Below are 10,050 nucleotides of genomic sequence, written 5' to 3'. Positions count from 1 at the left end.
CCACATGAGCAAGGGGCCAAAAGGGGAAAGTGCCAGTGAAATCAGCCCTCTGGCTAGAAGCAATTCCTTTAGTATGAGTGTTTGGGAGATAAACAGAACTGAACTGTTGATGCGGTTAAACCCACGGTGAAAAGAAGCCAACTGCCTGTCTATTTTGAAAACAAATAGTGATGTCCACCAGAAAAGTTCATCTCTTAATAGTTACTTAAAGGACAATTTTTTTTTTTTTTACTGCAATGTCACGTCTGTTTGCTGGGCCCTTGACCACATCTTGCTTGGGCTGGACTTGAACCAGCTCGGTTGTATGGCTTTGTTGCCCCAGCCCCTGTGCTGAGCTCCTGTGGTGTAATGCTCATCAGCTTCCAGTTGGATGAAAATGTGACCTTCGGGGGCTTTCAGGCCACAGTTGCCTTCATTCCTGAAACAGGTAAGACGGAAGAGGCACCAACACCTCGGGTCCACATTCTCGTCCTCATAATGTGTTAACCAAGCACAGCCTTTAGAGCCCAACATGGATCCAATGGAGTCATTACATGCAAGCAGTCATTACATTACATTACATGTTCTATAAAGTCACCACGAACACTGAAACTAGTGAATGCTGAACCAGTGTTCCTAGGGGAGGTCCACGGTTAGGTCCTGTGAGCCTCTGGTTTATGTCTGTTTCTTTTGGAAGTCACCTTACTTAGGATATATTGTCAATTTGTTAACACCAAACTCACAGCCAATACCACAATAACTCAAACCTGAGCAAACTTTATCCATGGCATGTATTTTCAAAGACATCACAGGCACCTTGTACTTAGGAACACTAGATGGCATTTCGGCACTACATTTCAAATAGAGTCACCAACAAAAAAGACAAAAATAAAAAAAATAACCCCACAAAAAACGTGGCACTACACAGACCACGGAAAGAACAGCTATAGTGTGAGAGCTGCAACAAGAAGGCAGCGTGCCCCCTCGTTAGACCTCAGGTAGGGACAGGTGCATCGGGTAACTCAAAATCTTCACGAATATCCATGAATGACCCTGGAAGCACCGTGAGTACTGGTTTTGAGTTATAAATAAATGTTAGCAAGTAAGTGAATCTGCCATTCCAGAATCCACAAAGGATGAGGATCAACTGTATGTCTGAATCTTGGCCTATGCTTACCACATACGTGATCTAAGAGTTGTCTTAAGACTCATTTTCTTCAACCTGACAATGGGTGAATGACACACGCCTGGGAAGAATGTAGTGAGGATTAAATCAACAACTTCGTGTCATGGGACAGGGGCTCCAACAGGCGAAATATCTTCATCAACCCCCAGGCCCGACACCAGAATTACACAGTTCCCTCCCCAGCCCTCATACCTGTGGGCACTTCGTGCAAACCCCACAAAGCTCTCAGGTTGTTCATTCTTGTTAGGGGGTAAGCAGCTACTTATGGCAAAGCCAGGTTCCAGTTAAATTACTCCACTTTTTAGTGAAACTACCCACAGAGTTCAGCTGACTGAGATGTCCCAGAATTCTAACAATAATAATTAACCTCCAAGTTCCAAGTATGGCCTTGAACAATTATATTATGCTTACACCCAGCATTAAACATCTCCGGATCAGAGGATGAGTCAGTGTTTCTGGAGACAAGGAAGGCCCTACCTGAAGAGTCCGGTGTTTCTGGTAAGCTGTTTCAGGGAACGTGACTGAGAGATACACACAGCGAATTAGCCTTGATTCAACCAGAGAGTCCCCAGAAGATATGTCAGAGTCCTAAACTCCGGTACCCCAGAATGTGACCTTGTTTGGAGGTAGGGCCTTAAAGAGTTGATTGAGTAAACTGAGGTCATTAGTGTGGGCCCCAGTGCAATGACTGGTGTCCTCATAAAAGGGGAAATTTGGACGCAGAGAGAGACACACACACAGGGAGAAAACATTATATGAACGTGAAGGCAGAGACTGGGGTGATGCGGTATCTTCAAGCCACACAAACCACCAGACAATAGGAAAAGGCATGGAGCAGATTCTCCGCCACAGCCCTCAGAAGGAATCCACCCTGCCAACACCTTTATCTCAGACTTCTTGTCTCCAGAACTGTGACACAATAAATGTCTGTTCTTCTAAGACACCCAGTTTGTGACAGTGTGTTGCGGCAGGTCTGGCAAGCGAATACGCCAGGACCTGGCTTACGTGATTGTGGGAGCTAAGCAAGTCCATCCAGCGGGAAGTCAGAAAGGGGAGGGGAAGTCAGAAAGGGGAGATGACAGGATGCTGGACGTCAGGCGTGGGCCAAAGCTCTTCTCCACAGGGGGCACTTCTAGTCTCTTTTGCAGAAGCCTCAGCTCTGCTTTTAAGACCTGACTCAGTTAGGCCCACCCAGATGACCCAGGATGATCTTCCCCACCTAACGTCACACAATTAGAAACTTCAAACCTGCAAAACCTCTTCACAACAACATCTAGATTAATGTTTGACAGAATAACTGGGGGCCTGTATTCTAACCAAGTTGACACATTAAAAAATCCATCACCTAGAGCTCCACAGACCGTAATCATTCCCTTTTGCTCAAAGCAACACAAATGACCCAATCACAGACCTTCCTCCAAAAGCATCATGAGACAGCCCTGGGCTCCAGCTTTGCCAGCTAGAATATGGAGTGCTTCTTTAACTCTGAAGTCAGGCATTTTTAAGCATGCGTGGCGTCATGAATACAATGTTTTTTACGCCCTGATGGTACCACAGGGTGCCATGGTGTCGAGGAAGCACATGAGGCTGGATTCACAGATGTGAGCTTGCATCCCAGCTTTGCCATTTTCAAGCTATGTACTCACGGACAAAGCATGAGATGGCTCTCCCCGAGGTTCTTTCTCCAAACTCACATGGTTGTAAAAGGGTCATAACCATTTCAGGGGCTTATGTTCCATGATGGGAAATGTTTTGTAAACTCTACAGTCCTATGAAAATGAAGGTTTCATAATTACTCTCAGAATGGAGGCTTTAGTCACTTGCTCTATCTTAACTTGTTCAAACTTTAAAAAACACCAATAACCAGCAATTGTCCTCAAAAATAAAACTCTTGAAAACTTTATGCTTTTTTCCCAGAAGAGAAAAGGAAGAAGAGGCTGGGGCAGGTTAGCAAACAGCCACAGTCCTGGCTGTAGTCAGGTAGGAGGTGGGAACATTTCCTTCATTTCTTTCGGATGCTTTCCATTTCCCCTCTTCCTGGAGGCCGGCCTTTTGCCTATTGCAGGGCAGAGGCTCCTAGCCCCAGGCCGACGTCCTACCCCATCCGCACAGGTGGCACTTTCTCTTGGAAACTGCATTCGCTGCCCCCACTTACTTCCTGTTGTCTCCACAGCCCAAGCTGTGAACTCACAACTACTACCTCCCGGAGGCTCTAACTCAGCCCCTGCCACAACAGACGCTGCTTGGAAAGAGTTGAAGCAACTGCTATAAACATTATGGGGAACTCGACTAACATCGCTGGTGTAGCTCTGCAGACATAGCTGCTCAGGAAGGATTTCCCAGGGCGTGGGTGGGATGACGGGAATAGGACTCTGCAGGCTGTTCTTCTGACTTTTCCCAAACATAGGTACTGGCAAAGTCTGGTCATTCTCAGCATCTCAAGCCTCTTGCCTTCATGCAGTCCTACTCCTTCAGGCCCCGGTAAGCCTCACACTGCCAGGAGCGTTCAAGGTTTTCCATGCCACAGTTCTGTTATACAAGTTGAGATTAAAGACATTCCGAAAGCAAAGTGTTACACCATTGCTTTATGGCCAGCTGCAGTGCTCAGTGGGGAAACTGTGACCACATAGCATTAACACACTTTTGTTTAAAGTACTTGAAGAGGAAAACCAAGGAAACTCCAATTCAACAAATAGTCTGCATTGGTCATGGTGCTGGGCGCTCAGAGTGGGTGAGGTGCTCCGCCAGTGTTCCCTCGTAAAGCTCGCCCCAGTCAACTAGATTTGTCTGCTGACATCCTTTTGTCAGGATGACATTTTTGCACAATGCACAAAGGACAGGCCAGAGCCAGGGTGAAGAGGAAAGGATGGAGTGGGTGTGCACTTGCGTGGCCCGGCAGAGACAACCAGCTGGACACATGGCCGGGCAGCAGGAGGCTGCTGAGACAAGCTGTTCACACGGGAAAAGAGACCCATAATTACAGCAACAAGGGCATCAAACCCAGAGGGCAGGGGCACCTCCTTGCTCTTCCAATCCCAATCACAAGAAACATGTTTTTGGAATAAATCCAAGTAAAAACAAACAAGCCCTAAGAGACAAAAACAGCTGTGCCCTGACAGGGTAGCTGAATTGGTTGGAGCATTGTCCTGATATGCCAGAATTGCAGGTTCGACCCCCAGCCAGGGCACAAATAAGAATCAACCAACAAATGCATAAATGAATGGAACGACAAACTGATGTTTCTCTCTCTCTCTCCCCTCCTCTAGAAAAATCAACAAAAATACTTTCAAAAAAACATTCATTTAGTACATTAGTTTCCTGATGCCGCTATAACAAATTACCACAAATGTACTGGCTTTAAAAGGCACAGCATTATTCTCTTACAGTTCCGGATTCCAGAAATATACAATCGGTTTCCCTGGACTAAACACAGGACTGGTCCCTTCCAAAGGCTCTGAGGAGAAACTCTTTGCCTTGCCCTTTTCAGCTTCTGGTGGTCAGCACTGGCATTCCTTGACTTGCAGTGCCTTCCTCCATCTTCAAAGTTCACCACTGCAATTGCTGCTTCTGCCGTCGCCTTCTCTGTCTCCTCCTGCATCCCTCTCATGAGGGACTATTGTGATGTTGGGCCCAGCAGACAATCCAAAACAGTCTACCCATCTTAAGCTCTTCACCACAGCTACGAAGTCCCTTTTGCCATATAAGGCAGCATTCGCAGGTTTTGGGGATTAAGATGTGGGTACAATGGGGGGGGGCATACTACAATTTAGGCTTAACAGCTAAGCCTAAGAGGTGGTCCTTTGTTCAGGGAGTAAAATGTAAATAAATCATTTTAAAGGTTAGAAAACTAATAAAAAGTCCACTGCAGCCTGGAAATTGTTGAGAGCAAATGCTCTTTAAGCATCAGTCTGGTCAGGGCATCCGTTCCCCCAGGGGAGTCTCGGCAGTGAGGGAGGCTTGTACTGTTCCAGAGAAGCTGCCCTGTAAGGCGGGGTCTCATATATGCTCACATAATAACACTGTTAATTCTTTCTTTTTTGTACCAAACACTTGCTGAGAGCCCACACTTTGTCAAGTATAGGGAACCATTCTGCGTGGTATGGTGATTGTAGTCCAGTCCGATTCAGAAAACCGACAGGGAGCAAGTTGGCACATAGGACCAGAATCCATGGACCAGTTTTTCTGTGGGGAATCAGGCCTGCATTATACCTAGGCTGCCATGAGGCTTGCTTTTGCTAAAAATCCCTCATGCTGGATTGAGGCAGAAAATGTTTACTGCGTATCTTTAAAGCAGCTTCCTAAAATCTGTGCTAAACCTCCTGAGTATGGAGTGTAACCAGTTCAACCACTTTTCCCCTTGCATCTGAAACATCCTTCTTGTTGAAGTAATTAGCAACATTCTTTCCTTTGTTATCTGTAAAAGGTAATCACCTATAGCAAACCTGTGCATAGTAAATAAGGAATATCCTTGATGTAATGTGCCCAGAAAAGCAATAAAAGCCTGTCCAGGCAGGGGTCAGGGCACCATGCCATCCCTTTTTCTCCACAGGACTTCTGTAGTCCATGTGAATTTGTTCATTGCAGCCACAACACATGGGTCCCATGGGCTGGAGTTCGCATCAGTCAGGCCCTGTTACCAATCTGGGCATTAAGAGAGTGAGAGGTACTTCTGGCCAAGATGGAGGTGTAGGTGGAAACACTGTGCCCCCTCCCACAACTAAATTTAAAGACAGCGAAGTTTTAGAAACAAAAATGCAGCCAAAACAGTGAAAATTGAACTGTACGGAAGTCTGACAACACAAACCACTCAGCCAGACGGGTAAGAGGGGTGGAGTCAGTGGCGGAGCAGGGTCGGGCTGGAAGGATCGTTTGGTCCAACCAACCCAGGAGCGACCCACCCAGGAGCAGAGGCAGAGGTGGTTGGTGGATCCCAAGCACGAGGTGGCGATGGGTGGACCCAGTGAGGGTGCAGGGCGGCTGGCTGACTGCGGTCACACATTCGCTCACAGATAAATCAAGCAAAGGAGCAAACAGTGAGACAGACCACTCAGGCTAGGGCCCCAGCCACGGGAATTAAAGCCTGAAAGCACCAACCGGAAAGACTTTCTCGGGGTTGAGGGGCCAGGAGAGGCTCCCAGGCTCACAGAGAGTTCCTTGGAGAGACCCACAGGGTCCTGGAGAGTACATGGGCCCACACACCCAGGAACCAGCACCAGAGGGGCCCAATTTGCTTGTGGGAAACCACAGAGGGGACAGAAATCTGAGAGAGAGCGGAGCAGAGCAAAGCGCCATTTTTTTCCCTCTCTGACCCCACCCCCACATACAGTGTCACAACCCAGCGACTGGGTCTCCCGGCCCTGGTGAACACCTAAGGCTCCGCTCCTCATACATAACAGGTGCAAACGGACCAAACATTATGACTCAAGAACAGCTCAAAGCCCAGGAGCCTATAATTCTAAGTGACCAAGAAATAGCCAGCCTTTCAGATGCACAGTTCAAAATACTGGTGATCAGGATGCTCACAGAATTGGTTGATTTTAGCCACAAATTAGAGGAACATATGGAGGCTAAACTGATTGAAATGAAGGGAAATGCACAGGAAACCAATAGTGATGGAAAGGAAACTGGGACTCAAATCAATCGAGTGGACCAGAAGGAAGAAAGGAACAACCAAAGAGAAATGAAGGAAGAAACAGGAATTCAAAAAAATGAGGAGAGGCTTAGGAACCTCCAGGACATCTTTAAACGTTCCAACATCCGAATTATAGGGGTATCAGAAGGGGAAGCAAAAGAGCAAGTGGAAAACTTATTTGAACAAATAATAGAGGAGAACTTCCCCAATCTGGCAAAGGAAATAGACTTCCAGGAAATCCAGGAAGTTCAGAGAGTCCCAAAGAAGTTGGACCCAAAAAGGAACACACCAAGGCACATCATAATTACATTAGCCAAGATTAAAATGAAGGAGAGAATTCTAGAAGCAGCAAGAAATAAGGGGACAGTCACCTACAAAGGAGTGCCCATCAGACTGTCAGCGGATTTCTCAAAAGAGACTTTACAGGCAAGAAGGGGCTGGAAAGAAGTATTCCAACTCATGAAATCCAAAGACCTATATCCAAGATTGCTCTATACAGCAAAGCCTTCATTTAGAATGGAAGGGTAGATAAAGTGCTTCTCAGATAAGATCAAATTCAAGGAGTTCATCATCACCAAGCCCTTATTATATGAAATGTTAAAGTGACTTATCTAAGAAAAAGAAGATAAAAAAGTATGAACAGTGAAAGGACAGCAAACTCACAGTTATTAACAATCACACCTAAAACAAAAGCAAACCAAGAGGACAGCTAGATCAGGAGTGGAACCATAGAAATGGAGATCACATGGAGGGTTAGCAACAGGGGAGTGGGAGGAGGAGAAGACGGGAGAAGGTACAGAGAATAAGTAGCATAGACGGTAGGTAGAAAATAGACAGGGGGGTAGGGCAAGAATAGTGGGGGAAATATATAATCTAAAGAACTTGTGACACATGGACATGAAGGAAAGGGGGGAATGGTGGGGGAGGGGTGTGAAGGGAGGAGGGGAGTGAAGGGGGAAATGGGACAACTGTAATGGCATAATCAATAAAATATATTTTTTTAAAAAGAGAGTGAGAGATGCTCACAGTAAAGTTCAGGGGATGAGTAGAAGATAAGCCAAAATCTAGGCAGCACACGAGTATGTGAGGAACACATACAAAGTGTGTAGGAGGCACATCCCTGCCCTCTCAAAATTACTGGGAGCTCCAGATAAATGCCGCCCTTTTATCTCGATCTAAGATTAATAAGGGAGAATGTGCCATCTGCCTCTCTAGTAACAGGGAAAGATTTGCAGAGAAAACGAGAAGGGATGATGGAGAGGAGAGGCAAACTACTAAGAAAGCCACAAGAAAGGGAGAAGTAACTTTGGATTCCAAACAGAAAAATAAAGGCTTTTGATTGAATCAGAGAAAGTGACGTTCATTCATTCATTCATGTAATGAATGTTTATTCCGCATCTACCAACTGCCAAGCACTATTCTCCCTGTGATACAGCAGGAGTTGCACTACACTAAGCAAGTCCGGTTCTGCTGGAGCTTACCTTAGAGTAGAGAAAGAGGAACAGTGAACAAGTACATGTATGTCATGTACATCATCTGGCGATATGTCTTACAGAGCCAAACAAGCAAGGAAGCAGCATACAGTATTGAAGGAAAGGGCTGTTCCTCTCTTTATTATGACAGGGTTTCTACCACGCGCCAGGCAGTGTGCTGAATGCTGCAGGACAGAGGTGAGTTCGTCCATTCATGACGGTCACTGTGCTAACCCCGGGGAAACCAGGTCTCTACCCCGTAACAGAAGTGCCAGGCAAATGTGAGAATCAGTTCTTTGATGCCTGAATATTCAAAATGAATTATAGCAAACTAAAGTAAAAACTATGATTAAAATGTGACATGTACATCTATTTAAATTGGGGGACAGGAGCCAGCATGTCTGAGAAAGGGCTATTTGAGCTGAGAACCAATAACTGTATGAGTGAAAGACAAAAACACTTGTTATAAACGATTATAATTAGAACAGCATGGCATTGCCACAGGGTCTGAGCAACCAGATCAGTGTAAGAGAGCAGAGCGGCCAGGACCAGATAGATATGAAAACTGATATATGACAAGGAGGACAATGCAGGTTGGTGGCCAGGCATGAGAGATGCAATAAATGTTACCAAGATGACCCATTATCTATGTGGAAAAACTAAATTGGATCTCTGCTTCACATCAAACACAAAAAGCAATTTTAGGTGGTAGACAGACTTAAATGTGAAAGGAAAAGCTTTAAATCTTATCAGAGAAAATATAAAATCTCTGTAACACTGGGTAGAAATAGGCAAGTCACAAAAAGCACTAACCATTAAATTAAAACACTGAACAATGGTGTGAGGCTTGCCCAACATTGCAATGACAAACTTCCATTCATCTAAATACATCCAGTTACAGAGAAGAGGGAAGAAAGAAAAGACAAAAAAGAAAGAAAGAAAAAAATAAGTTGCAAACTGGGAGAGAACATTTGTAACTCGCACAACTAGCAAAGAGGTGGTCTCTAAAAAAAATGTAAGACTCTTTAAAATCAGTAAGCAAGTACTACTCAGTAGAAACATGGACAAAAATCATGAGCAGAGAGTTTTTGTTTTTGTTTTTTTTCAGAAAAAGAAACTCCATGGGAAATGAGCATATAAAAGATACTCAATCTCTTTAGGCGTTGAAATTAGGTCCACAGGCCATCACTTTACACCGATTATATTGCCAAAATATAAGATATCAGACAGTAATATCCTGGCACCCACAGGTATCCCTTATACCTAGGCCTGTGGTGGTGTGTTTCGGGATGAGGGCTGGTGAATGGGATGGGAGCTGTTGAATGGGATGGGAATCTATTACTTGGCTTCTCTCTCATTCAGGCCCAGGAGGCAGGAATTTACCTTAGCCACTGTCAATGGGAGAACTGATGGGGAGGAGGGTCAGCAAGATTCTCAGATATACTGTGAAGAAACCCCATAGCCGTCATGCCTATCATTCTGCCTCCCATTGGTCTAGTGTTAGGTACCAGTCATCTCCCTCTCCCAATAATGAATGAATGAGTGAGCGCTTTGAGTGAATGTCTTTTTTAACTAAATCACACCCCCAACCCCATCCCTGCAAACACCTCGCTCCAGACCAGACTCAAAGTTAGAGCTCATTATGTATGTTGAATGGATAGATAGATGGATGGATGGATGGATGGATAAGACAGACTGACAGACAGTCATGAGCTTATAATTGCTTGACTTTCCATTTCCTTTACCAGCATCCCCTCCCTCCAGTCTTGCCACAATTTAAA

Source organism: Sturnira hondurensis, unplaced genomic scaffold (genome assembly GCF_014824575.4).
Source record: "Sturnira hondurensis isolate 20B ecotype Veracruz unplaced genomic scaffold, ASM1482457v3 Scaffold0016915, whole genome shotgun sequence".
NCBI classification, from domain to species: domain Eukaryota; kingdom Metazoa; phylum Chordata; class Mammalia; order Chiroptera; family Phyllostomidae; genus Sturnira; species Sturnira hondurensis.
Note: the sequence above shows the minus strand (reverse complement) of the source record.